General features: G+C 39.1%; 1 pseudogene; it reads right to left on the bottom strand.

Moving 5' to 3' along the window:
- Positions 1 to 16,494, bottom strand: part of LOC129950557 (tyrosine--tRNA ligase, mitochondrial-like) — a 103,008-nt pseudogene that overhangs the window by 37,792 nt on the left and 48,722 nt on the right.

The raw sequence follows: 16,494 nt of genomic DNA, 5'->3' as shown, positions 1-16,494 counted from the left end.
TTAAACAACAAAAACAACAACAGCAATAACAACATATTTTTTTAACAGTCTTATCTTAACATTTAATATTTTATGTAAAAAAATATGGGTTTTTAACGCCGCGTTGTTAAAGTCGATTAATTTCATTTTGGTACGAAATTCACACCTCGAACCTCGCGCGATATTAATAGTAATAGGAAAATGCCTAGTTTAGACTTCTTCTCGATTTTTGTTTTTCTTTACACTTTCTCGAGAAATAATAATAGTTTGGAAGGGGTCTGAACTCGCCATTATGTTTCGGCAAGTTTTGGAAACTCATCCAACAACTTGTTGAAACCGTGATTGTGTGTGTGGAAGTAAAGTTTCGCTCAGAGTCAACAACAAAAACAATCTATATAAAGATATAAATCCCCGGTAGACATCTTGGTTTGCCTACAAGCTAAACCGGAAATCAGCCTCATAAACTTTTTCATAGTGTGCGTGTAATTTCTCCTCCAATTTATTAAATTTCCCCAAAAAACTCAGTAAGTGTGTCTATGTATGCGTGAAAACACGTCAATTTTTTCTCGTTGAATTCGAACACATTACAAATACAACAATGTAAACAAATGGGTTTTGGAGGGTGATACGTACAAAGGATTTATATCTTTACTAGAGTGTTTTTGGTTAACAACGGTGGCTTTCCTGATGAGCGTAAAGCTTCCAGGAAGCCGCGATACCGTGACGGACAATCACGAAAACGGATGCTTGTGTTGTATGAATGTGTGTGTGTCTGGAATGGTCGAGGGAGGAAGAATAAGTTTTTAAATTAGCTTGGAAGGCACTCTAGACAGAGCCTTTCAAGCTAAAAGTAATAGAAGAGGAAAAAGTTTGAGGAATTTTCAAGAAGAAGAGAGAGAAGAAGGATAGGAAACTAAAGGTCGAGGAAATCGAAAAAAGGAAAATTAAAGATTCGAGGATCGAGTTGTGAAGATCGTGGAAATAGAGGAAAATAGGAAAGGAGACAAAGGAAACGATAAGTAGTTCATTTCTTTTGTTTATTTGTTCGGTTCGTCGATATATATATATATACGTATATAAACGCGTCCGGTGTTAAAAGCCCATTTTCTTTTTTTAATTTGTTTTTTTATTATTTCAATTTTTGTAATTTTCATTTTTATTTTGAAAACATTTTGGGTTTTAGTCCAGGGATCTTCAATCCCACGGTTTCCCAAAGTAATAAATTTTAAAGACAATCCAACGTTCATTTTGTTTTTATTTTCTTTTAACCGCTTCACTTATAGCAAAGAGTTTTGGAATTTTCTTTTTCGGTTTTCTTACAAAAAAATTCCTGGCGCCCATTTTTATTGCAACGTACCCCACTGTAGGTACTTGCAATAACATAATTTCAAATTATAGCAATCTGATTGAGTTTATAAATCAATCAACATTGTTATAATTAATATATGTAAATAAATTCTTCCAAAAGATTAAAGAACCCAGCCCAGCTGAGCTGCCGCGGTTACAGCTTCGTCAACGAGCTGTATTGTTGCACTTTTTTTGTTCTCTCCTTTGTGTCGCGTTCGTACTCATTTGAGTGCAGGTTCGTCGCTACGCAGCCGCCGCCGTCGTCAGTTTAGTTTGTTTCGATTTAGTTGTGAGTTTAATTATTTGTCTCCAAATAATTAATAATAATAATAAAAAAAAGTGTAACAAATTGGAGCCCAACGTGTGGGGCCGAGTGGAAGAATTTTCGGTGGTAGATTTCGATTCGTGTTTTGTTTTCTATATATTGTTGAAAAAAAGAACATTTAATTCGTCTTGTTTTTTTTATAGGTGTTTTAAAGGAAAAGGAGGTGCTTTATTCGAGGTGTTTTGGTTGGATAAATTGATCGGAGTTACCAGTGTTTTTGAGGGGTGAAAAATATAGAGACATTTCTGTTGACTGAAATTTTCATCGAGGGAGTTTACAAAGTGAAAAAAAAAAATCGCAAGTATTTTTTTTGTAATTTGTGTAGTGTAAACTCGTAATTCTTTTACTGTGCATATTTACTGTGTGGTGTTAGTTTGATTTGTTTCTTTTTCTTTTTTAATATTTATATTTAAATTATTTTTTGGTTGACATTTTGTCTCTTTGTTGTCTTCTCTCTTTTTTGGTGTGAGAGAGTTATTTTCACTAGCTTTTCGAGTGACTTATTTTTTGAGTGATAGTTTTTATTTCTTGAGTGATAGTTTTTTGGCGAGTGTGTTTTCTATTTTTGAGTGTTAGTTAATTTTCACATTTTCAAATAATTGAGTTCGAGTAGGATTTTGGTATGACCATCAAAATTTTTTTTTCGATTACTTTTAGAATTTGTTAGGAAATAATTTGTTTTGTTTTATTTTTAAATTATATGTTTTTAAATTAATAAAAATGAATTGATTTACGAATTAGAATTTTAGTTTAGGGTTACAAAGTAGTTTTTTTTTTTAAATATTTTTTTATAATAATTTTCTCTAAATAATTTTGTTAAAGTTTTTTTCTTAGTCAAAATGAATATTGGTAGATTAGCGCAGGACGAACTGGCCTACGAGATGAAGGTCAGGGGATTGAAAGTAGGAACAGTTGTGGAAATGCGGAAGGCATTGAGGTCATCGAGGTTACTCGTTAAGAGGAACTCGATGGAAGTTAGTTTAGTTTACCCCTTCACTTATGAAGAGGATGTCGAGGCAATAGAAGCTAAGATTGAGGAGATTAGGGTCCTTCTTAAAGTACCTCCGAAGAATCCAAAGTCTTCGGAGTACATTAAGATAGTGACAAAGATTGAGTGGTGTATAGGCAGGTTAGATAGGACACCTTGTGAGGCCGAAGATGAAGTTAGTTCACTTCGGAACAAGGTTTTGTGTCTGTTAGGAGATCTCACTGGTGATAGTGAGAATAGTGATAGGGAAGAGGAAGTGGAAAAAGAAGAGACTCCACTTCTCCACTGGCTGGAGAATCATTGACTGCACCGAGGGGTGGTGACAGTAATCCTTCAGCCAGTGGTATATCAGTTAGGATTCCAATAGGCAATAGAGTGGATAGGAGTGACACATCTGTTGAACAAATGGTCGTTCAACAGAAATGCACCGAACGTTTAGGGAAGTGGGGGATGAAGTTTACTGGTGACTCAGGTGGAGCATCAGTAAACTCATTCCTGGAAAGAGTGGAGGAACTTCGTCTAGCTAACGATGTTCCTGAAAGCCACCTTTTTAAATCCGCTTCGGAGCTTTTGGCTGGTAGGGCACTTATGTGGTTTAGGTCGTTTAGGGAAGATTTAGTTGATTGGCAGGAACTCGTCAAGGAACTCAAAGCGGAGTTCCTTCCTACGAATTACGATGATCTGTTGTTGGAGGAGATTAATCGGCGTTCGCAGGGAAAGGAAGAAACTTTCGGCGCGTATCTTACCACGATGAGGACATTGTTTCGAAGATTATCGGAACCTTTGTCAGAGGGAAGGATGCTTTCGATTTTAAGGAAAAATGTAGATCCCTTCTATCAGGTACAGATAGCTAGTGCCAAACCAAAGACGGTTAAGGAACTTGCTATCTTAGGTAGGGAACTGGACACCCTTAAGGTGAATGTAGATAGTTTTACCCCATCCTCTAGAAGTAGACATTTGTTGGAACCGGAGTGCGGTTATCAACCTAGTTCGTTTGGACAACACCGAGTAGCGGCTGTTGCTCCAGTTTCGGAGAATCCATTCAGGCAGACAGTCAGGTGTTATAATTGTAACAAGGAAGGACATGTAGCTTCGGGATGTCCAGTTCAAAAACGTTGCTTCGGTTGTGGAGCTGTGGGTGTAAATCGTAGGGATTGTAGGTGTTCGGGAAATGGGAATCAGGCCCTTGTGTCAGAAGGACAAGGAGTCCGCCGTCGATAGGGAGGTCGTCTGCTGACGATCAGCGGGTAGGAGTTAATCTGAGTTTCACGTTAGCGGCAAATGGTAGGGACACTAGACCATATTTAGGAGTTAGGGTTTATGGAATCAAGTTTTTAGGACTTCTTGATTCAGGAGCCTCCCGTACCATTGTGGGTGGTGACGGGTGGAAAATTTGTAAAGAGTTAGGGCTAAGGTTAGGAAAGAGAAGTGTTGGGTCAGTAGCGTTAGCAGATGGAGCAGGTGTAGGTGTAGCTGGATCTGTTTCTCTACCAGTGGAGGTTGAGAACAAATCCTTTTTGATAGAATGTCTGGTCATTCCGAATCTTCCACACCAGTTGATCTTGGGTGCCGATTTTTGGGCACTATCGGGCATAGTCCCGGATTTGAGATCAGGTGTGTGGAATTTTTCGAACCAAGAGAGATTGGCTTCGATGACAGACATGGTAGCGATTAGGGAAAAATCGGATTTGAACGATTTTGAAAATAGGAAATTAGAATTAGGGTGCACCAACTTAGTTGAGCACCAGATTAGGACGTCTGCAGAACCGATAACGGAAAGATATTACCCTGTTTCGCCAGCGATTCAGAGACATATCGATCAGGAGCTCCAGGAGATGTTGGAGGCTGGAGTGATCGAGAAGTCGAAGAGTCCTTGGGCATCGCCGATTCTTCTCGTTAAGAAGAAAAATGGCAGTTATCGGTTCTGTGTTGACTATAGGAAATTGAATGAGGTTACTGATAGGGATGCTTATCCACTACCATTTATTTCAGCGATTTTAGACAAGCTTCGAAACGCGAAGTACTTGTCTTCTTTAGACATTAAATCTGCTTATTGGCAGATTCCAATGGAAAAAGAATCGCGCAAGTACACAGCCTTTACAGTGCCAGGGCGTGGCCTGTACCAATTTTGCAGGATGCCTTTCGGCTTACACAATTCCACGGCAACTTGGCAGAGGTTTATTGACGACGTTCTAGGTCCTGACTTAGAACCGTTCGTCTTTGTGTACTTGGATGACATTATCATCGTCACCGATTCTTTTGATAGGCACCTAGAAATTTTAAAAGAAGTTTTTAAAAGGTTAGGAGAAGCAGGTTTAAAAGTAGGTAGGGAAAAGTGTAATTTTTGTAGGCCTTCTTTAAAATTTCTAGGTTATGTAGTTGATAGGAACAGGCTTCATGTTGACCCGGAAAAAGTGGAAAGCATGATTAGGATTCCTGCACCGAAAAACGTGAAGAAAATTAGGAGTTTTGTAGGGACTATTTATTGGTACCGTAGGTTCGTACTAAATTTTGCAAACTTAGTTAGGCCTCTTACCGATCTCTTAAAGAAAGGTAAGAAATTTGAGTGGACAAAAGAATGTGAGGAGAGTTTTAGGAAAGCCAAAGAGTGTTTGGTTACGGCACCGATTCTAACATGTCCGGATTTTTCAAGGCCGTTTGTTGTACAAACAGATGCGTCGGACTATGGCATCGGGGCCGTATTATCTCAGGAGTTTGAGGATGGCGAAAAAGCCATTTGTTATTTAAGTCGGTCATTGAATAGGAATGAAAGGAACTACTCTACGACCGAAAAGGAATGTTTGGCGGTCCTTTGGGCGATTGAAAAGTTGCGGCCGTATCTTGAAGGTGTTCGATTTACAGTCGTAACTGATCAAAACTCTTTGGTCTGGTTAAGCAACCTTAAGGATCCGCAGGGTAGATTAGCTCGTTGGGCCATTCGGCTCCAACAATTTGATTTCAAGATCATCCATAGAAAGGGGAAAGAACATGTCGTTCCTGATATGTTGTCGCGAGGAGTTCCAGAAGTAGCTGGTGTCTCTGAAGCGGATTCGGACCCTTGGGTGATTAAAATGAAATCGCAGGTAGAAAAGAGCCCGTTAGAATACCCATCTTGGCGAGTTGAGAATGGGCGGCTCTATAAACACGTTAGGTTGAACCATATAGTCGTTCATAATAGCGGTGAGGAGTGGAAGTTAGTGTTAGGGAAAAGTGATAGGACGAGAATCCTTAACGAGTGCCATGATGCTCCGCTTTCAGGACATATGGGCGTTAAGAAAACTTTTGCTAGGGTAGCAGAAAAATATTACTGGCCCAAAATGAGGAGTGATATTACGAGGTATGTTAGGAATTGTAAAATTTGCCAAAGTGTGAAACCGGTGAACGAAAAACCAGCTGGTCTAATGACCGAAAGAGTAGGAAATTCCCAACCGTGGGAAATGATTTGCGTGGACTTGGTGGGTCCATTACCAAAATCGTCTCGAGGATTCGTTTACATTTTAAAGGTCGTCGATTACTTCACTAAATTCCCCTTGTTGTTCGCGTTACGGTCCGCAACGGCGAAAGCAGTATGTCGGGAGTTGAAAGAAAACGTGTTTCTTCTTTTCGGGATTCCTAAGTGGATCGTCTGTGACAACGGTCCCCAGTTCCGTGGCAAGGAACTGAAAACGCTTAGCGAAGCGTACGGGTCACAACTTCGGTTTACGGCGAATTATCATCCGCAAGCGAATCCGCCGGAACGGATAAATCAGATTATCAAAGCTACGCTCCGGGCGTATGTATCGGAAAACCAGTGGAGTTGGGATTCGCAACTGGCAAAAGTGGCCTGTGCAATCCGAACTTCGCAACATGAGGTTTTAGGTGTGTCGCCATACTTCGCAAATTTCGGTAGGGACATGGTAACTAGTGGCCATGATGTAGGAATTACGGATAGCGATAGGGACTCAGATAGTACGGAAATTAATAGGCAGTTTCGGAAACTGAGAGAGGATATAAGTAGGAAGTTGGAAGCAGCGGGAAAGAAGGCTTCTAAGACTTATAATTTACGTAGGAGGGACGCGCAATATCACACGGGTGATCTCGTTTGGCGTAGGAACTTTGAGCTGTCCGATGCAGCAAATTATTTCGCGGCGAAGTTGGCGACGAAATTTGTAGGAGCTTTCAAGGTCAGCAAGAGAATGTCACCTTGGACATATCCCTTAATAGATGATCGCGGTAAAGAGCGAGGAACGTGGCATGTTAAGGACTTAAAACCGTTTGTTGATGTTTGAGTCAATTCCCTTTTGTAGTAGTTTTTTTTTTGGTTGTTAATTGTCATTTTTGTCTAATTTGAATGTGCCACATTAATCATTTTTTTTTTCTCTTTTAAATGTAATGATGGTTATCCTTTGTTGTTGTTGTCTACCCCCGGCTGAGCCTTAAGAAATGGTTTGCTTTTCTTGAAAAGTAAACACATTTCTTGGGAGGTAAGGGTGGTATTTGTTACGGTAAATTTTACCGCAACAAAAACTAGCCTTTGGCTGTTTTCTTTTTCCCGTTGTGGCTGCAAAATATCGGTAAAGTTGAGGGCAACCATGGTCTCATCAACTACAGGTGTACCTAGCCTTTATTTTGCAAAAGCAACAAAAACAGGTGATCGAGAACGAGTTCTTTCGACAAGGTCGAAAATGCCGGCGGATGAGCCGAAGAAGTATGCGGTCAGGCGGACCCTACTTAAACAACAAAAACAACAACAGCAATAACAACATATTTTTTTTAACAGTCTTATCTTAACATTAAATATTTTATGTAAAAAAATATGGGTTTTTAACGCCGCGTTGTTAAAGTCGATTAATTTAATTTTGGTACGAAATTCACACCTCGAACCTCGCGCGATATTAATAGTAATAGGAAAATGCCTAGTTTAGACTTCTTCTCGATTTTTGTTTTTCTTTACACTTTCTCGAGAAATAATAATAGTTGGGAAGGGGTCTGAACTCGCCATTATGTTTCGGCAAGTTTTGGAAACTCATCCAACAACTTGTTGAAACCGTGATTGTGTGTGTGGAAGTAAAGTTTCGCTGAGAGTCAACAACGGTGGCTTTCCTGATGAGCGTAAAGCTTCCAGGAAGCCACGATACCGTGACGGACAATCACGAAAACGGATGCTTGTGTTGTATGAATGTGTGTGTGTCTGGAATGGTCGAGGGAGGAAGAATAAGTTTTTAAATTAGCTTGGAAGGCACTCTAGACAGAGCCTTTCAAGCGACAAGTAATAGAAGAGGAAAAAGTTCGAGGAATTTTCAAGAAGAAGAGAAAGATTGAGAAGAAGGATAGGAAACTAAAGGTCGAGGAAATCAAAAAAGGAAAATTAAAGATTCGAGGATCGAGTTGTGAAGATCGTGGAAATAGAGGAAAATAGGAAAGGAGACAAAGGAAAAGATAAGTAGTTCATTTCTTTTGTTTATTTGTTCGGTTCGTCGATATATATATATATACGTATATAAACGCGTCCGGTGTTAAAAGCCCATTTTCTTTTTTTAATTTGTTTTTTTTTATTATTTCAATTTTTGTAATTTTCATTTTTATTTTGAAAACATTTTGGGTTTTAGTTCAGGGATCTTCAATCCCACGGTTTCCCAAAGTATTAAATTTTAAAGACAATCCAACGTTCATTTTGTTTTTATTTTCTTTTAACCGCTTCACTTATAGCAAAGAGTTTTGGAATTTTCTTTTTCGGTTTTCTTACAAAAAAATTCCTGGTGCCCATTTTTATTGCAACGTACCCCACTGTAGGTACTTGCAATAACATAATTTCAAATTATAGCAATCTGATTGAGTTTATAAATCAATCAACATTGTTATAATTAATATATGTAAATAAATTCTTCCAAAAGATTAAAGAACCCAGCCCAGCTGAGAAGCCGCTGTTACAGCTTCGTCAACGAGCTGTATTGTTGCACTTTTTTTGTTCTCTCCTTTGTGTCGCGTTCGTACTCATTTGAGTGCAGGTTCGTCGCTACGCAGCCGCCGCCGTCGTCAGTTTAGTTTGTTTCGATTTAGTTGTGAGTTTAATTATTTGTCTCCAAATAATTAATAATAATAAAAAAAAAAAGTGTAACAATTCTCATTTGTAATTGTACTTTCGTACATTCTCCTGCCTCGCAACAAGAAAATGCTACCTTCATCCTTAAAGTTTGGATTTGTAAGTTTACACACGGCATAACGAAAAAAGGCAGCTTGGCATCACTGTTGCAGTTTAAATATTTGGACACTGCAATACCGGCATGATCGGCTAATGGTTCGGAATCTGTTTATGTCATCTCCTTTGGTCAGCTTCTTCTTATCTCATTCACAATGTACATGAAAAGAGACAAACTATTAATAAATGTTATTTGACATATAAGACAAACACAACAGACAAGGCCAACAATAAATTGCAACACATGAGAATGGTGGTTGAGTTTCTCATAACTATGTTTTATATATCTCTCGTTCCAGCTAATTGTATTGTATCAATGAACCAATGATAGTAAAACAATAGTAGGTACAGTCTGTAGCTATACACAAAAACACTCTAGTGTTTTTGGCTATACATATGTAGTTATTATTGCTTGTTAATTTTGTTGTCGTAGGTTCATGTTCAGTCAGTGCGTGGTACTTGGCATTCATTTAGTTTTCGATTGTGCGGTTTATTTTATTATTAATTATTAAATTCAGTGAATTAAATCAGGTGAGTTCTTTTATTCATGTTGAATGATTTGTGAGAAAATTATGTTTATATGTGTGTTTACGGAGTGAGCGCGCGCGCATTCGGTTCCGGAATTAATTTTACGCGATCGCTTTATATTTTTAAATATCAACCAAACAAAAAAAATGCACTCGCACAACTGAGTGCATTTTTTTTTGTTTGGTTGATATTTAAAAATATATTTTGATTAATATTTGGCTGTCGATGCCTATTTTATTAATATAAAATCAAATTAATTTTCTTTATTATATACCTATAGGAAGTATATGGTGTGAATTTTAATCCCTTGGCGTCTATATAAAAGTTATGTATTAGTATATAACAGCTAAGAAATGAAGTTTACAGTTGGAATGTGTTCGGTTTCCAATTGGAATTAGTTTGAAAATAGTTTCATTGCGTTTAAGTTTGTGATGTGAAATAATTATTAATTAATTAAATCGATGTGACAAATGTGATTAATATTATTATTTGTTGTTGTGAAATTCGTAATACAAATAATAGTTTCAATTAAACCGGTCCGGTGTATAAATTGAATATTTTTTTTTTGTTAAATTCGTAAATTTACTTCGGCGAATTATTTCGATTTTCGTTCGAAAGTGATTATGAGTAGTTTGTTTTGAATTATTGTGATTCGTAATAATTTTGGTTAATTTTAAAATCGTTGATTTGTGTTGATTAATTTGTTTTTTAATATTAAATTATTTGTTTACTATTTTCTTCGGAATTTTTTGCCGACGCGTTTTGACATTTTGATGTGATTTGTTTTTATTTATTTTAAATTTCATCCAAATAAATACATTTTGACAAGTTTTGTGGATTGTGTTTTTAGCTCAGTTAGAAGCTGAAATATTAAATTTGTCAAAATAATAAATAAATTTTAATAATTTGATTTCTTTTATAAATTGTTTTATCATGCTTTGTCGCGATTTTATTTTGTTAAAAATTCGAAATTTTCCTGCATACTGTGATGTGGCATTGCAGTTTTTGGATTAATATGTTTCGAATTTCTTAAAATTTTGGTGTATGTGAATATTTGATTTTGATAAATAAATACAATTTTGAATAAATTTGATGTGTTTTATTTTATTGTAGAACTATGTTGATCGATATATTTATTGTTGTCTGCAAATTTTTGTGTGATGATTTTAAGAATTTTTAAATAAATATGTATGTTAATAAATGATTATGATTTTTGATTTCATTTTCATTTGATATGGTTTCGCATTATAATTTTCTGCAGGTTTTGTTTCTGTACATGAAGAATAAATTGTAAATAAATTGTTGAAAATTTAAATTTGTGCGTTTCATTTAATCCGAGAATGATCTGCTATGATTATAAATATGAAATATCTGATGAAATGTTTTGGTTTTATTTTTGCGTTGGGTTACTTTTAATTTAAACGATGGCTGGTTGTTCTGGTGATTCGTTTGACGGTAATAGACAAATTTTCGCGATCGGCCGTTTAATGTGTCCAGTTTGTGTCTTGACGGTAACTACACGTACTAGTCCGTCCGATCCTGCATGGGTACCTTCAATTCTCGCGAGATTCCAATAGGTCGGTGGAAGTCGTTCGTCTTTTAACAAAACTAAATCTCCGATTTTCGGCATTGCTTGGATTTTCATCCATTTTGGGCGCTGTTGAAGCCTTGCCAGGTATTCGGAGTTCCATTTTCGCCAAAATCCTTCCGCCAGCGCTTGGACACGTTTCCACCGTTCGATGTGTGTTACATTTTCGTTAGTTTTGCCTTGAGGTACTGCGTATAATGATTCACCGACTAAGAAGTGCGCAGGAGTGAGCGCGTTTAAATCGTCAAGACTGTCGGAGAGAGGGCATAGGGGCCTCGAATTCAGACACGCTTCTATTTGTGTTAGAAGCGTCGCAAGCTCCTCAGAAGTTAACCTTTCAGTTCCAACTACTCTTTCTAGATGGTACTTGACTGATTTCAATCCACCAAAGTGTCGAGAAGCAGGAGGAATAAAGTGCCAATCGGTACCGTGATTTGTTAAGGTTTTTTCGATTTCCTTCCAGTCATGGCTTGCCTCGTTTAACATCTTGGTTAGTTCATTATTCGCGCCAACTAAATTAGTTCCGCAATCGCTGTATATTTTCTTGCAGCTTCCTCTTCTTCCAGCAAAGCGTTTGAATGCTGCTAAAAAAGCTGATGTTGTCAGATCCTTCGTGGCTAAACAAATAAATACTGCAAAGTACCCTTTTAGGATTTTTGCTCCGCGTGCTTTCCAGGATTTTATCTCGATTGGTCCGGCGTAGTCGACACCCGTATGGCTGAATGGTCGACTCTAGGAGCGGGTAAATTTGCCATTAGTTGTTGCATTTCGGATGCCTTTTGCCGGAAGAAAGAAGAACATCTATGCAGCTGATACTTGACTCTTCTTCGTATTTGTCCAATCCAGTATTTTTGACGAATGTACATTATCATTTGTTGGATGCCACCATGAAGAGTGTTCTTGTGGGCATCTCTGACAACTAAGGTTGTAAAATGATGATTGTTTTGCAACAAAATCGGATGTTGAGCATCATAAGAAAGGAGTGAGTTCTCCAAACGTCCCCCTACACGTAAGATCCTATTAACATCGATGAATGCGTTTAACGATCGTAAGGTTTTGGGAATCTTGTTTTCTAAAATTTGTTGAATCTCGTTCTTGAACATATCCTTTTGTGCTGTTTTGACGACGATCAGTAGCGCTGCTTCTAATTCTCTGGGACTTAGTGGACCTTTAATAGGCCCCAACTTCGGTTGACATTTGATGGTAAAGCGATAACAGTAAGCGATGACTCGTACAACTTTGAGTAGACTCGAACAGTTGTAAATCGCTTGCAAGAAACAGTCGTTGTGGTCTACCTGTATGGTAAATACGTTTACAGTGCGCTTCTCTTCTTCGGTGTCGATTTCAATGGGTTGATGCGGGACCTCAAAATCCCAATGTAGCCGTAAGTATTCCGGACCGGTCCACCAAACTTCTAATGACTCCAATTCAGATGGAAACACACCCCTGGACGCCAGATCGACTGGGTTATGAAGTGTTGCGACATGTCCCCAGCAATCGATCCCCACTAATCGCTGGATTTCCGACACACGGTTTGAAACAAATGTGGTCCATTTGGCGGGAGTGGCGCGTATCCAGGCAAGTGCAATTGTAGAGTCCGTCCAAGCATACATTTTTACATCGGGAAAGGCCAAAACGTCCTTTGTGTATTGCATCAACTGGGCTAAGACAACAGTTTAAGACGTGAAAGAGTGATAGTTCGTTGACTTGGTGCTACTTTCGTCTTTGACAAAAGCAAATGTACATGGATGTTGTCATCGCTGTCCAGAACACGGATGTAGACTGCTGCACCATAAGCTTTAATCGAAGCATCGCAAAACCCGATGGCCTTGTTGGTCTTGCTCATGTGGGTCCATCGCGGGATGCGAAGTCGTTCGATGATTGGAAGTTCTCGTAGAAAAGCATTCCAATCTTTTTCCAAGGCTGGTGGAATCGGTTCGTCCCAGTCACAACCGAGCTCCCACAATCGCTGCATCATGATTTTTGCGGTTATGATGCACGGCGAGATCCAACCAAGAGGATCGAAAAGTTTGGCTATAGTCGACAGCATGGATCTTTTGGTGGTAGCATCAGTTGTAGGTTGAAGATTTTGGTACGAAAAGTAGTCGTCGACAGGAAACCATTTGATGCCAAGAGTCTTAACATGGTTTGACAAATTGAACGGAAGTTCAAAGTCGAGCTCTCGATCTTGAACTGGTATGTCTTCGATGAGTTCTTTTGTGTTGCTCGTCCATTTTCGCAAATTAAGCCCCACAGATGCCAAAAGTTTCCTCGCTTCATCACGTTTCGTTCGTGCCTCTATTATTAAATCTGCCCCACTTATAAGGTCGTCGACATACATGTCCTCACGGACAACCTTCGCCCCTTCCGGAAAATTGGATGCTTCATCATCGGCTACTCTTTTCAATATCTTGATGGCAAGATACGGCGCACTTGCTGTGCCAAAAGTAACTGTATTCATTTTGTAAATTTTTACAGGTGACGTCTTCTGCTCTCTCCACATGATCAGCTGATAGTATCGGTCTGGGAAACTAACCAAAATTTGTCTGTACATTTTTTCGATGTCGGCCGTAAATATGACTCGGTGAGTCCGCCATTTTAGAACGAGATCTATGATGCTCGACTACAATTTTGGATCCACAAGTAGCCGGTCAATGAGGGATTTCCCGTCCGAAGCTTTCGCTGCTGCATCAAATACTACTCTCAGCTTCGTAGTGGAGCTAGCTTCTTTAAAAACCGCATGATGGGGTAAAAAGAAACGAAATGGGGTTTGTAAAACCGCATCATTTACATCAATTTCCTCTATGTGATGGAGTTCTTCATACTCTTTTAAACATTTGTTATAGTCTGCACGAAGCTTCGGATTGCTCTCAAGCTTCTTTTCTAAGTGCAGAAATCGTATATAAGCGCTTTGTCGACTGGACCCCATCGCTGGACAGCCTTCACCTTTGAAGGGCAGCTTAACCTCACAACGCCCGTCAGGTAGGCGCTTTGTGTGCATCGAAAAGTGTTTGTCACATGCAATATCATCTTCAGTCTGATGTGGCTGAAACGGCGTTTCTTCAATATCCCAAAATTTCTCAAGTTGTGAGCTCAAGTCAGCAATTTGGGCAAAACTGCCAACTTGCCGAGGAGAATCTGGTGAGACTTGTCCAAAAACAATCCATCCCAATTCGTATTTGTGTGCCACCGGACCGATGCCATCCTCTGGACGCCTTATCTCAGGAAGGAGAATCTGAGCGCAAACGTCACTTCTGAGTAAAAGATCGATTGGCGCAGGCTCACAGAGATGGGGGTCTGCCAAGGAAAGACCTTTGAGGTGGTCCCAATTGCAGGGTGTCACTCGTTGGGTCGGGAGATGCCCAGTCAGCGACTTGAATACCAAAGCTTGTACAGCTGTCTCAAACGTCGAGTGTCGGGACGCAAAACGTACTTCGACGGAGTGTTGCGTTATGCCGCTGCTGACCAACCCTAACCCAGACACCTCGGCAATGGTACGTCGCTTTTCTAACTTCAGCAGTTGTGCGGCAGCTTCTGTGATGAAGGACGTTTCTGAGCCTGTGTCGATCAGAGCACGTAGAAGGCGTAGCTTCCCATCTGCTGCTCGCGCCTCCACAATTGCTGTCGCTAGAAGCACGTGGTGTTTCTCGACGATCACCATGCGACATGTGGTAATTCAGAGTGTATCCGTTTGATTGGAGTTGTTGCCCGCCATCGGTTGGAATTCAGGCGCGTGGGGGTTCACGGACGCCTGAAGAGTATTTGTACGGTTGTTCCTCGCCTGAGCGTTGTTGTTGTGGTTGTTGTTGGTATTGTTGTTATTGGTGCAACAGCGAATGATGCTTTTGACAATCTTGAACGATGTGCCCATAAGAAAGACAATTTTCGCATACTTTTAGTCTGCGTACTGTCTCCTTTCGCCCCATGACGTCCATGTTAAGGAATCGTTGACATCTTCTCAGCGTGTGCTTGGTTTGGTTGCACAATTTACATGACAACTGCTCAACAGGAACTGTCTTCGCAATTGGTTTGACCGGCTGCTTAATGACCTGTTTAGCATGCAACACCTTTGCTTTGGCTGGCTGGAAACGAAGCCTTGAATTGACGGGTGGCTCATTTTTGTTTCTGCCTGCCGCTCTAGTTTCCTGCTGGCCAACAACTTCCAAAGTCTGGAAACGAGTTTCCAAAAAATCGGTAAATTCTTTGAAATTTGGTAAGTCCTTTCTGTTTCCTAACCTCTCTTCCCATAGTTTTTGGCTCGTACCAGGAAGTTTTTGGTTAAGGAACCAGATGAGAACCGTATCCCACCTAGATACCGGAACGTCCATGTTTTCCAACGCCAGACAACATTCTCTTGTTGTGTAGAGAAGATCCCGAAGACCAGTAGCAGTTTTACAAGGCACGGAGGGTTGGCCAAAAAGCTTCTGCATTTGGATGTGGACCAGAATGCGCTTATGGTCATACCTTTCCTTCAAAAGCTCCCAAGCCTTATCATAATTCGCTGCCTCCACTGACAAATTTTGCAAAAATCGATTTGCGTCACCAATTAGACATGATTGTAAAAAGTGCAGTTTGTCAATGTCGTCTATGCTCTTATTATTGTGGACGAGAGCCTGGAACCTATCTTGAAAAGCACGCCAGGTGGTATATGAACCGTCGAATTTTGGCAGATCGATTCGAGGTAATCGAATCCCCGTATGCGATGATGATGCCGCTGTAGAAAGGGGCGGAGCACCCGTGTCTGACAAAGACGCAATCATTGGCGAAGATTTCTCGATTGCCTCTACTAACTCTGCACGATATTCAAGGTATATATCATTTATTTGTTCATATTCCACCTCTAACTCTTCTGTTTTTAAATTATCTTCCAGCAAACCTGCCCCAATGATGGCTTCGTGGTAGGATTTTGACGTGGGCAAATCATCTTCCAATTTACTGAGACGACCTGTGGCATAAGATTTCACCTACGCTCTTTTGGAGCCTTTTTAAAGTTGGTAAGATCCTTTATCATCTTACTTAAAATACCTTTCTGCAGCTCACCGTATTTATAATTTTTAGTTTCAGCCATTTTTATAATTTCTTTTTCTTTTAATTTCACAGAATACAACAATTGTTAAATGTAGACAAGTTTACGGCACTTAAAAAGGCAACTTACTGCTTTGTGTGTTACTGATGCTGTAGCTGATATTAAGGATGATTTTTGGTGACTCCGCTGATGTCCTCAGTGTACAAAATTAGTTTTAATATAGTTTTTAAGTTAAATTAAGTTATTATTTAAGAAAATTTGTATAAATCACTTGATTAAACTGATTATTGTAAATTTCATTCACGTGATTATTTTTGATCAATCGTTGATTCGATCTTTTAATTAATTTTTTGTTCGTAGAAGTTAATAGCACTCACTGCACACACTTCTTGAAAAGTTTATTGTTCAAATAATTGTTTAAAATTTATTTTTCAAATAATTGTTTAATGTTCATAAAAAAACGGTTCGAAAAGGACCAAATGTTATGTCTAAGTTTTTGTTATAAGAAATTAGTAAAAAAAAGAACAAAGAAATA

Source organism: Eupeodes corollae, chromosome 3, assembly GCF_945859685.1.
Source record: "Eupeodes corollae chromosome 3, idEupCoro1.1, whole genome shotgun sequence".
NCBI lineage: Eukaryota > Metazoa > Arthropoda > Insecta > Diptera > Syrphidae > Eupeodes > Eupeodes corollae.
Note: the sequence above shows the minus strand (reverse complement) of the source record. Positions and strands in the feature narration are given on the sequence as shown.